The 8730-nt window shown below is 56.7% G+C and overlaps 2 long non-coding RNA genes across 3 annotated transcripts; both read right to left on the reverse strand.

The window, feature by feature from the left end:
- Positions 1 to 1177: 1177 nt before the first annotated feature.
- Positions 1178 to 2678, reverse strand: LOC135425724 (uncharacterized). Of its 2 annotated transcripts, none has more exons than XR_010435729.1 (2): positions 2536 to 2678; positions 1178 to 1710 (listed from the first exon to the last, which is right to left on the reverse strand). It is a non-coding gene; the product is annotated as an uncharacterized LOC135425724 (long non-coding RNA). The 2 variants fall into 2 exon arrangements; XR_010435730.1 differs by lacking the exon at positions 2536 to 2678 and adding an exon at positions 2242 to 2486.
- Positions 2679 to 6655: 3977 nt separating this feature from the next.
- LOC135425751 (uncharacterized) lies at positions 6656 to 8149 on the reverse strand. Its single transcript, XR_010435738.1, has 2 exons — positions 8014 to 8149; positions 6656 to 7188 (listed from the first exon to the last, which is right to left on the reverse strand). It is a non-coding gene; the product is annotated as an uncharacterized LOC135425751 (long non-coding RNA).
- Positions 8150 to 8730: the final 581 nt, after the last annotated feature.

An 8730-nucleotide genomic window follows, 5' to 3' on the forward strand; every position in this document is an offset into this window, starting at 1 on the left:
CCGAGGGGGGCTGCCCGCGCCGGTGCCCGCCGCCGCCCACGAACCTGCCGCCCGCGCCCGGCGCCGCCGAGCGCCCCGCCCTGTCCCCACAGCGGGAAGCGGCGCGGCGAGACGGCGCTGCGGGCGCGGGGCGGGGGTCCGGGTCGGGGCGGAGGTCAGGCACCAGGTTAAACGCCTCTCTGAGGCGGGAGGGGAGGGGGGGGGGGGGGGGGGGGGAGCCTCTCACCGCCGTCTTGAGTGTGGCGTCGGCTAAGTTCCGGTCCTGGAGGCGCCATCTTGAGTGTGGCGTCCGGGCGAACTTCCGGGCCGGGGCCGCCATCTTTAGTGTGGTCGTTCCGGTCCTGGCGGCGCCATCTTTACTGTGGGCTTGGCGGACTTCCGGGCCGGGGCCGCCATCTTTAGTGTGGTCGTTCCGGTCCTGGCGGCGCCATCTTTACTGTGGGCTTGGCGGACTTCCGCGCCGGGGCCTGGAGGACTTCCGGTCGCTCTCTACTTCCGGTGACCGAGTTTACCCAAATTAGCGTCCCTCCTGGCTAATTTCTGCGCTTTCACCCCAAAAAATCTTCATGTTATTCCCCCCACACACACCCCGGGAGAGACGGGAGACCGCCAGTCCCGCCCTGCCGCCGGAACCGGCCCTTAACTCGAGCAGGGAGCGCTGCGCCGGCACGAGAGCCACTGCGCATGCGTCGCCGGTCCCGCTCCTGCCTGCCCTTGCTTACCACGTGATCGCCGGCGTCTTGCCAACGACTGCGCATGCGCCGGCGTCGCCACCTCGGCTCCCCCCCCCTACCCCGCCGCCCGACCGCCCGGCTTCGCTTTCTTACTGCGGCTCCCCCTCCACTTTTTCGGCTCCCTGGGCTTCCCTCACCCACATTTTGGGGTCCCCTTCTCACATTTTTGGGGTGATGACCCCGCAATTTACGGTTCGGGGGGGGGGGGAGGAGAGGAAACGGGGTGCCCAAGAAGGGGTTTCTTTTTTTTTTTTTTCTTTTTCTCTTTTATTTCATTTTCATTTTATTTCCTTTTTAGGTTTTTTGCCTTTTTTTTTTTAAATTTTCTTTTGTTTTTTATATTTCCTTTTTTATTTCGTTTAGTTTTTATTCTCTTTATTTTTCATTTTCTCTCCCAGTGCTCCCCAGTAACACCCAGTGCTCCCCAACAACCCCCAGTAACACCCAGTGCTCCCCAGTAAACACCCAGTGCTCCCCAACAACCCCCAGTAACACCCAGTGCTCCCCAAAAATTGACCCAAAACCGACCCAAATCACCCCAAAAGCTGACCCAAAACTGACCCCAAAACCTGACCCAAAACTGACCCAAATCACCCCAAACAATGACCCAAAACTGACCCCAAAACCTGACCCAAATCATCCAAAAAACTGACCCCAAACTCTGCATTTATTTGGCATCATTTCCTCTCAAAAACAACATCTCCAATTTAGCCATCATTTTAAAATCATCCCAGGAATCAAAAGGGACTGGAAAACACACAGAAATCATTCCTACACCCACCAAATCTTTAGGAATTGGAACCCGATTCCCTCATCTCCCTCCTGGTTTTTCTTGGCTGGAAAACCTGATGATCCCCGCTGGCTATTTTTAGGCTGCTTTTCTTCCACAGCTCCTTTCTCCCAGCTGAAACCTCCTGGCACATTCAGGGCTTATCTGGAGGGAAGCCCCTCTGAAGTATTTCCTCTCGTGGCAATTCTGTGGGATGAAGAAGTAAAAAAAGCACGTCAAGAGCTCCTTCTACCCCCTTCCTTCGCAAACACCCTCCCAGTTTGTCCTTGGCTGCTCCATCCCCCCGGCACCCGCACCCGACGCTTCGGCTCCGCTGGCAAAGGGACAGCAAGTGCACAAGCAAGTTCAGTGCTGGGCAGGGGCTCCCTGGGGAACGGCACTTCAGTGCTTTAGTCCGTGGCCTTTCCTGCTGCCCTCCCTCCCGGAGGCAGAGGATGACCCGGCCCTTGTTTCTCCCACGCTCGCAGACCCAGGTCCTGCTCCTTTGGCCCCACTTTTCTTGGCAGACCCGGCCTCATTTTCCAGGGTCCCCAGGAAACTTCTGCACTTGACCCATTGCTGAGTGCAGAGCACAGGGCAAGGGAAGGACAAATTTCTCGGCACCCACCCCCTGGAATTTTCCTTCTCCGCAGCACGCTCCCGTTCCCGCTGTCTCCGCACGAGTCCTCCTTCTCCCAGCACCTCAGAGAATGTCCTTTTCACCCGGGTCCCGCTTACCGGCGTCCAACAAAACACGCTGACAACATTTTTCAGGATGCCAGGGGAGAGATATTAGAGCACACTGCACAGGGAAGCTGAGCCTGCCCCTGGATCCCTGCAAGTGTTCCAGGCCAGGCTGGACGGGACTTGGAGCAACCGGGGATGAGAGGGGAAGGTGTCCCTGCCCACGGAAGACAGGGTGGCCTTTGAAGGTCCCCTTCAAACCAAATCGCTCTGGGATTCCCCTCCAAAATCACTACCAAAGAGACACAGTAATCAAAGCAGAGGGACCGCACTCCCAGCTTTTCTTACCTGCAGGCACACGCAGCACAGCACGTTGGACATAAAAGCCACGGGGTTAGTCCTGCCAGAGGCGTCCGGCACACCCACGTCGACCGAAGGGAAAGAGGGAGCCTGGGAACACGGAGTAAAAGACACTTTAATTAGGAGTACACTGAGCAACAGCCAGGTCATTCACACAGACAGCTTCACTGTCCAGTCATACAAAAAGCACTCACCGAGGCCTCAGTTAGGATGGTTCCTGACGCTGACCGGGTGAATGCCTCCCTGGAAGCCCGCTCCGCTCATGCCAGGCACTAGGGCTCCCCCAGAAGGGCTTTGCCAAGCGTCCAAGGGAAATTAAAATTACAGCCTGGGCAGGAAATTAAAATTACAGTCCGGCAGGACCGCTCCTGGCCAAGGCCACCGGTCCCTGCAAGTCAGACCACTCACCACCCGGGGCGAGGATTATCGGGGGCACGCCTCCAGCTTTCATTCTCCAGAAACTCCAGTTCTTTCTGGCACCGCTTGCCAGAAAGTCTTCCCCTGCTGGAAGAGGTCACTTTAGTCTTTCGAGGGGCCAGACTGCCAAAGCCCGGCCAGTCCATTCCCACAAGGAAAGGTAGCTTGGTCTTGGACAGGATACTGGGGGGGAGACACAAAATAAAAGTTTAATTTAAAACTTCCTGGAAGAGAAAGCAATTCAAACATAAGGCAGACAAGACTCGTGCAAAACTGAATTACACTGGACTTCAAAGGAGAATTATTTCCCTCTGCACCTCAGAGAACCCAAATTTTCACCCAGGTCCTGCTTGCCATCGTCCAACAAAACGTGCTGACAAAATTTTTCATGATGACAGTGGAGAGCTATTAAATGCACACTGCACAGGGAACCTGAGGCTGCCCCTGGATCCCTGCAAGTGTTCCAGGCCGGGCTGGATGGGACTTGGAGCATCCAACCGGGGATGAGAGTGGAAGGCGTCCCTGCCCACGGAAGGCAGGGTGGCCTTTGAAGGTCCCCTTCAAACCAAATCGCTCTGGGATTCCCCTCCAAAATCACTACCCAAGAGACACAGCAAGCAAAGCAGAGGGACTGCACTCCCAGCTTTTCTTACCTGCAGGCACACAGCACGTTGGACATAAAAGCCACAGGGTTAGTCCTGCCAGAGGTGTCCGGCACATCCACGGCAACCGAAGGGAAAGAGGGAGCCTGGGAACACGGAGTAAAAGACACTTTAATTAGGAGTACACTGAGCAACAGCCAGGTCATTCACACAGACAGCTTCACTGTCCAGTCACACAAAAAGCACTTACCTACCAGGGCCTCAGTTAGGATGGCTCCTGACGCTGACACCTCCGTTTGCCCCGGGGGGTCAAGAATAACATCCCTGGGAAGAAGTCACCCCGAACAACAAAAAGGGAAAATTAGTGAAGCACGGGGTCCTCTTCTGACTAGATTGCCACCAGCATTCCATAGCAAATGCCATGACTATTCTGTTACAGACGAGAAAACCCTGTTCTCCCAAACAAACAGCGAGGAGATTTATGGGCACGCCTGAAAATCTCCTGTGAGGAACGTTTTGTAACTAAGGAGCAGGTGCTACCTTGAGTTGAAGGCATCGATTTGACAGACACTTAGTACAGCAAACTCTTCAGCAGAGCAATTAATTGCTGCCTATTTGAACAGCAGGGGAGAGAAAATGACAGTCTAATAGAAGACAAGAAAAGCAGAACCGGAATCAGCAGACTTTTCTTCCATCTCTCCTGAGAAAGTCTAGTTTACCTGTTCTAATTCTGTGCCCTTTTCTACATGAAACTTAGACCAAGGCTGAAAAAACAACTAGAAAACACGGAGAGAAGCTTTTTAGAATTTCACAGGATTTTCCCAAACCGATCCCAGAGAAGCAAAACTCGGTAGAATGTACTCACCCCGAGGCATTTTGTCTTTTTTCCATAAGCTTCATCACCTGATTGAAAAAGCAGAGTAGAGGCTCACAACAGGAAAACGTCATCTTCATTTCCTAAAAGAAGCTACATCAATTTGCACAGCTGCAGGCGTGTATCCAGACGTTAAAGTCTTTCAGCTTTTCAGAGGGTGAGAATGCCCTGCTAAGGAAGGCTGAAAAATGCTCGGAGCCTGCCCAGGTCAAAGAGCCCCTCGATTTTGTCTGTGTTCCAGTCCCTGGCTAAAGAAACGGCAGAAGAAGCGCAGTTGTTGCTTGCCTTTTCCCTCAGAGGTTTTGCCAGGCGCCGGGCCAGCCCGGGCACTGCGGGGGAAGGCCGGCAGTGCCCAAACCCCGCCGCTTTCCCGGGGGCGTCGCTTGCGAGAGCGCCCCCGAGCGCCGGGCCCTGCCTCACAGTCGCCGCCTGGCGGACACGGCCGGGAGCGGCACTGCAGCCGCGCGCGGCACTGCAGCCGCCCCCCCCCCCCCCCCCACCTTGGCGAGACCCGCGGCGCCTTTCGCGCGTACGGGCCTTTGTTCCCGAAAACCTGCCCTTGCCTAGGAAAAGCTGAGCAATTCACAGAGTTGCTGTTTCTATCCCAGCTTCCCAAAGGATTTCTCTCTCCCGGCAGCGCAGACAGGGTCCCCGAGGCAGCGCAGACCCTCCCCGCGGGGGGGGTGGGGGGGCGCAATGCCAGGGCACATCCGAACCCAGCCCTGCGGCGGCACGCAGGTGCAAGTTTCTCCGCAGAGGCGAGAAACTTGCCTGTCGCTTCCCCTGCCTGCAGTCGCCGATGGCCGCGGGAGAGGCAGAAGAGCGGCCGCGCCCAGCTTACCCCGGGGACGATCTCCGTGGGATCTGGCGCCGTGGGTCGCTTCCTGGGGAGGGGGGGGGAAGGCGGCGGCGCAGCTCCGACAGCATCTCCAGGGCACGGCGGGAGCGGGAGCGGAGGGGAGCGGGGGGGGGGGGAGCGGGGACGGGAGAGGAGGGGAGCGGAGCGGAACGAGGCGGGCGGGCGGAGCGCCGCGCGCGCGGCGCCGAGGGGGGCTGCCCGCGCCGGTGCCCGCCGCCGCCCACGAACCTGCCGCCCGCGCCCGGCGCCGCCGAGCGCCCCGCCCTGTCCCCACAGCGGGAAGCGGCGCGGCGAGACGGCGCTGCTGGCGCGGGGCGGGGGTCCGGGTCGGGGCGGAGGTCAGGCACCAGGTTAAACGCCTCTCTGAGGCGGGAAGGGGGGGCGGGGGGGGGGGCCTCTCACCGCCGTCTTGAGTGTGGCGTCGGCTAAGTTCCGGTCCTGGAGGCGCCATCTTGAGTGTGGCGTCCGGGCGAACTTCCGGGCCGGGGCCGCCATCTTTAGTGTGGTCGTTCCGGTCCTGGCGGCGCCATCTTTACTGTGGGCTTGGCGGACTTCCGGGCCGGGGCCGCCATCTTTAGTGTGGTCGTTCCGGTCCTGGCGGCGCCATCTTTACTGTGGGCTTGGCGGACTTCCGCGCCGGGGCCTGGAGGACTTCCGGTCGCTCTCTACTTCCGGTGACCGAGTTTACCCAAATTAGCGTCCCTCCTGGCTAATTTCTGCGCTTTCACCCCAAAAAATCTTCATGTTATTCCCCCCACACACACCCCGGGAGAGACGGGAGACCGCCAGTCCCGCCCTGCCGCCGGAACCGGCCCTTAACTCGAGCAGGGAGCGCTGCGCCGGCACGAGAGCCACTGCGCATGCGTCGCCGGTCCCGCTCCTGCCTGCCCTTGCTTACCACGTGATCGCCGGCGTCTTGCCAACGACTGCGCATGCGCCGGCGTCGCCACCTCGGCTCCCCCCCCCACCCCGCCGCCCGACCGCCCGGCTTCGCTTTCTTACTGCGGCTCCCCCTCCACTTTTTCGGCTCCCTGGGCTTCCCTCACCCACATTTTGGGGTCCCCTTCTCACATTTTTGGGGTGATGACCCCGCAATTTACGGTTCGGGGGGGGGGGGAGGAGAGGAAACGGGGTGCCCAAGAAGGGGTTTCTTTTTTTTTTTTTTCTTTTTCTCTTTTATTTCATTTTCATTTTATTTCCTTTTTAGGTTTTTTGCCTTTTTTTTTTTTTTTTAATTTTCTTTTGTTTTTTATATTTCCTTTTTTATTTCGTTTAGTTTTTATTCTCTTTATTTTTCATTTTCTCTCCCAGTGCTCCCCAGTAACACCCAGTGCTCCCCAACAACCCCCAGTAACACCCAGTGCTCCCCAGTAAACACCCAGTGCTCCCCAACAACCCCCAGTAACACCCAGTGCTCCCCAAAAATTGACCCAAAACCGACCCAAATCACCCCAAAAGCTGACCCAAAACTGACCCCAAAACCTGACCCAAAACTGACCCAAATCACCCCAAACAATGACCCAAAACTGACCCCAAAACCTGACCCAAATCATCCAAAAAACTGACCCCAAACTCTGCATTTATTTGGCATCATTTCCTCTCAAAAACAACATCTCCAATTTAGCCATCATTTTAAAATCATCCCAGGAATCAAAAGGGACTGGAAAACACACAGAAATCATTCCTACACCCACCAAATCTTTAGGAATTGGAACCCGATTCCCTCATCTCCCTCCTGGTTTTTCTTGGCTGGAAAACCTGATGATCCCCGCTGGCTATTTTTAGGCTGCTTTTCTTCCACAGCTCCTTTCTCCCAGCTGAAACCTCCTGGCACATTCAGGGCTTATCTGGAGGGAAGCCCCTCTGAAGTATTTCCTCTCGTGGCAATTCTGTGGGATGAAGAAGTAAAAAAAGCACGTCAAGAGCTCCTTCTACCCCCTTCCTTCGCAAACACCCTCCCAGTTTGTCCTTGGCTGCTCCATCCCCCCGGCACCCGCACCCGACGCTTCGGCTCCGCTGGCAAAGGGACAGCAAGTGCACAAGCAAGTTCAGTGCTGGGCAGGGGCTCCCTGGGGAACGGCACTTCAGTGCTTTAGTCCGTGGCCTTTCCTGCTGCCCTCCCTCCCGGAGGCAGAGGATGACCCGGCCCTTGTTTCTCCCACGCTCGCAGACCCAGGTCCTGCTCCTTTGGCCCCACTTTTCTTGGCAGACCCGGCCTCATTTTCCAGGGTCCCCAGGAAACTTCTGCACTTGACCCATTGCTGAGTGCAGAGCACAGGGCAAGGGAAGGACAAATTTCTCGGCACCCACCCCCTGGAATTTTCCTTCTCCGCAGCACGCTCCCGTTCCCGCTGTCTCCGCACGAGTCCTCCTTCTCCCAGCACCTCAGAGAATGTCCTTTTCACCCGGGTCCCGCTTACCGGCGTCCAACAAAACACGCTGACAACATTTTTCAGGATGCCAGGGGAGAGATATTAGAGCACACTGCACAGGGAAGCTGAGCCTGCCCCTGGATCCCTGCAAGTGTTCCAGGCCAGGCTGGACGGGACTTGGAGCAACCGGGGATGAGAGGGGAAGGTGCCCCTGCCCACGGAAGACAGGGTGGCCTTTGAAGGTCCCCTTCAAACCAAATCGCTCTGGGATTCCCCTCCAAAATCACTACCAAAGAGACACAGTAATCAAAGCAGAGGGACCGCACTCCCAGCTTTTCTTACCTGCAGGCACACAGCACGTTGGACATAAAAGCCACGGGGTTAGTCCTGCCAGAGGCGTCCGGCACACCCACGTCGACCGAAGGGAAAGAGGGAGCCTGGGAACACGGAGTAAAAGACACTTTAATTAGGAGTACACTGAGCAACAGCCAGGTCATTCACACAGACAGCTTCACTGTCCAGTCATACAAAAAGCACTCACCGAGGCCTCAGTTAGGATGGTTCCTGACGCTGACCGGGTGAATGCCTCCCTGGAAGCCCGCTCCGCTCATGCCAGGCACTAGGGCTCCCCCAGAAGGGCTTTGCCAAGCGTCCAAGGGAAATTAAAATTACAGCCTGGGCAGGAAATTAAAATTACAGTCCGGCAGGACCGCTCCTGGCCAAGGCCACCGGTCCCTGCAAGTCAGACCACTCACCACCCGGGGCGAGGATTATCGGGGGCACGCCTCCAGCTTTCATTCTCCAGAAACTCCAGTTCTTTCTGGCACCGCTTGCCAGAAAGTCTTCCCCTGCTGGAAGAGGTCACTTTAGTCTTTCGAGGGGCCAGACTGCCAAAGCCCGGCCAGTCCATTCCCACAAGGAAAGGTAGCTTGGTCTTGGACAGGATACTGGGGGGGAGACACAAAATAAAAGTTTAATTTAAAACTTCCTGGAAGAGAAAGCAATTCAAACATAAGGCAGACAAGACTCGTGCAAAACTGAATTACACTGGACTTCAAA

This window comes from Pseudopipra pipra, chromosome 22 (assembly GCF_036250125.1).
Source record: "Pseudopipra pipra isolate bDixPip1 chromosome 22, bDixPip1.hap1, whole genome shotgun sequence".
Lineage (NCBI taxonomy): Eukaryota > Metazoa > Chordata > Aves > Passeriformes > Pipridae > Pseudopipra > Pseudopipra pipra.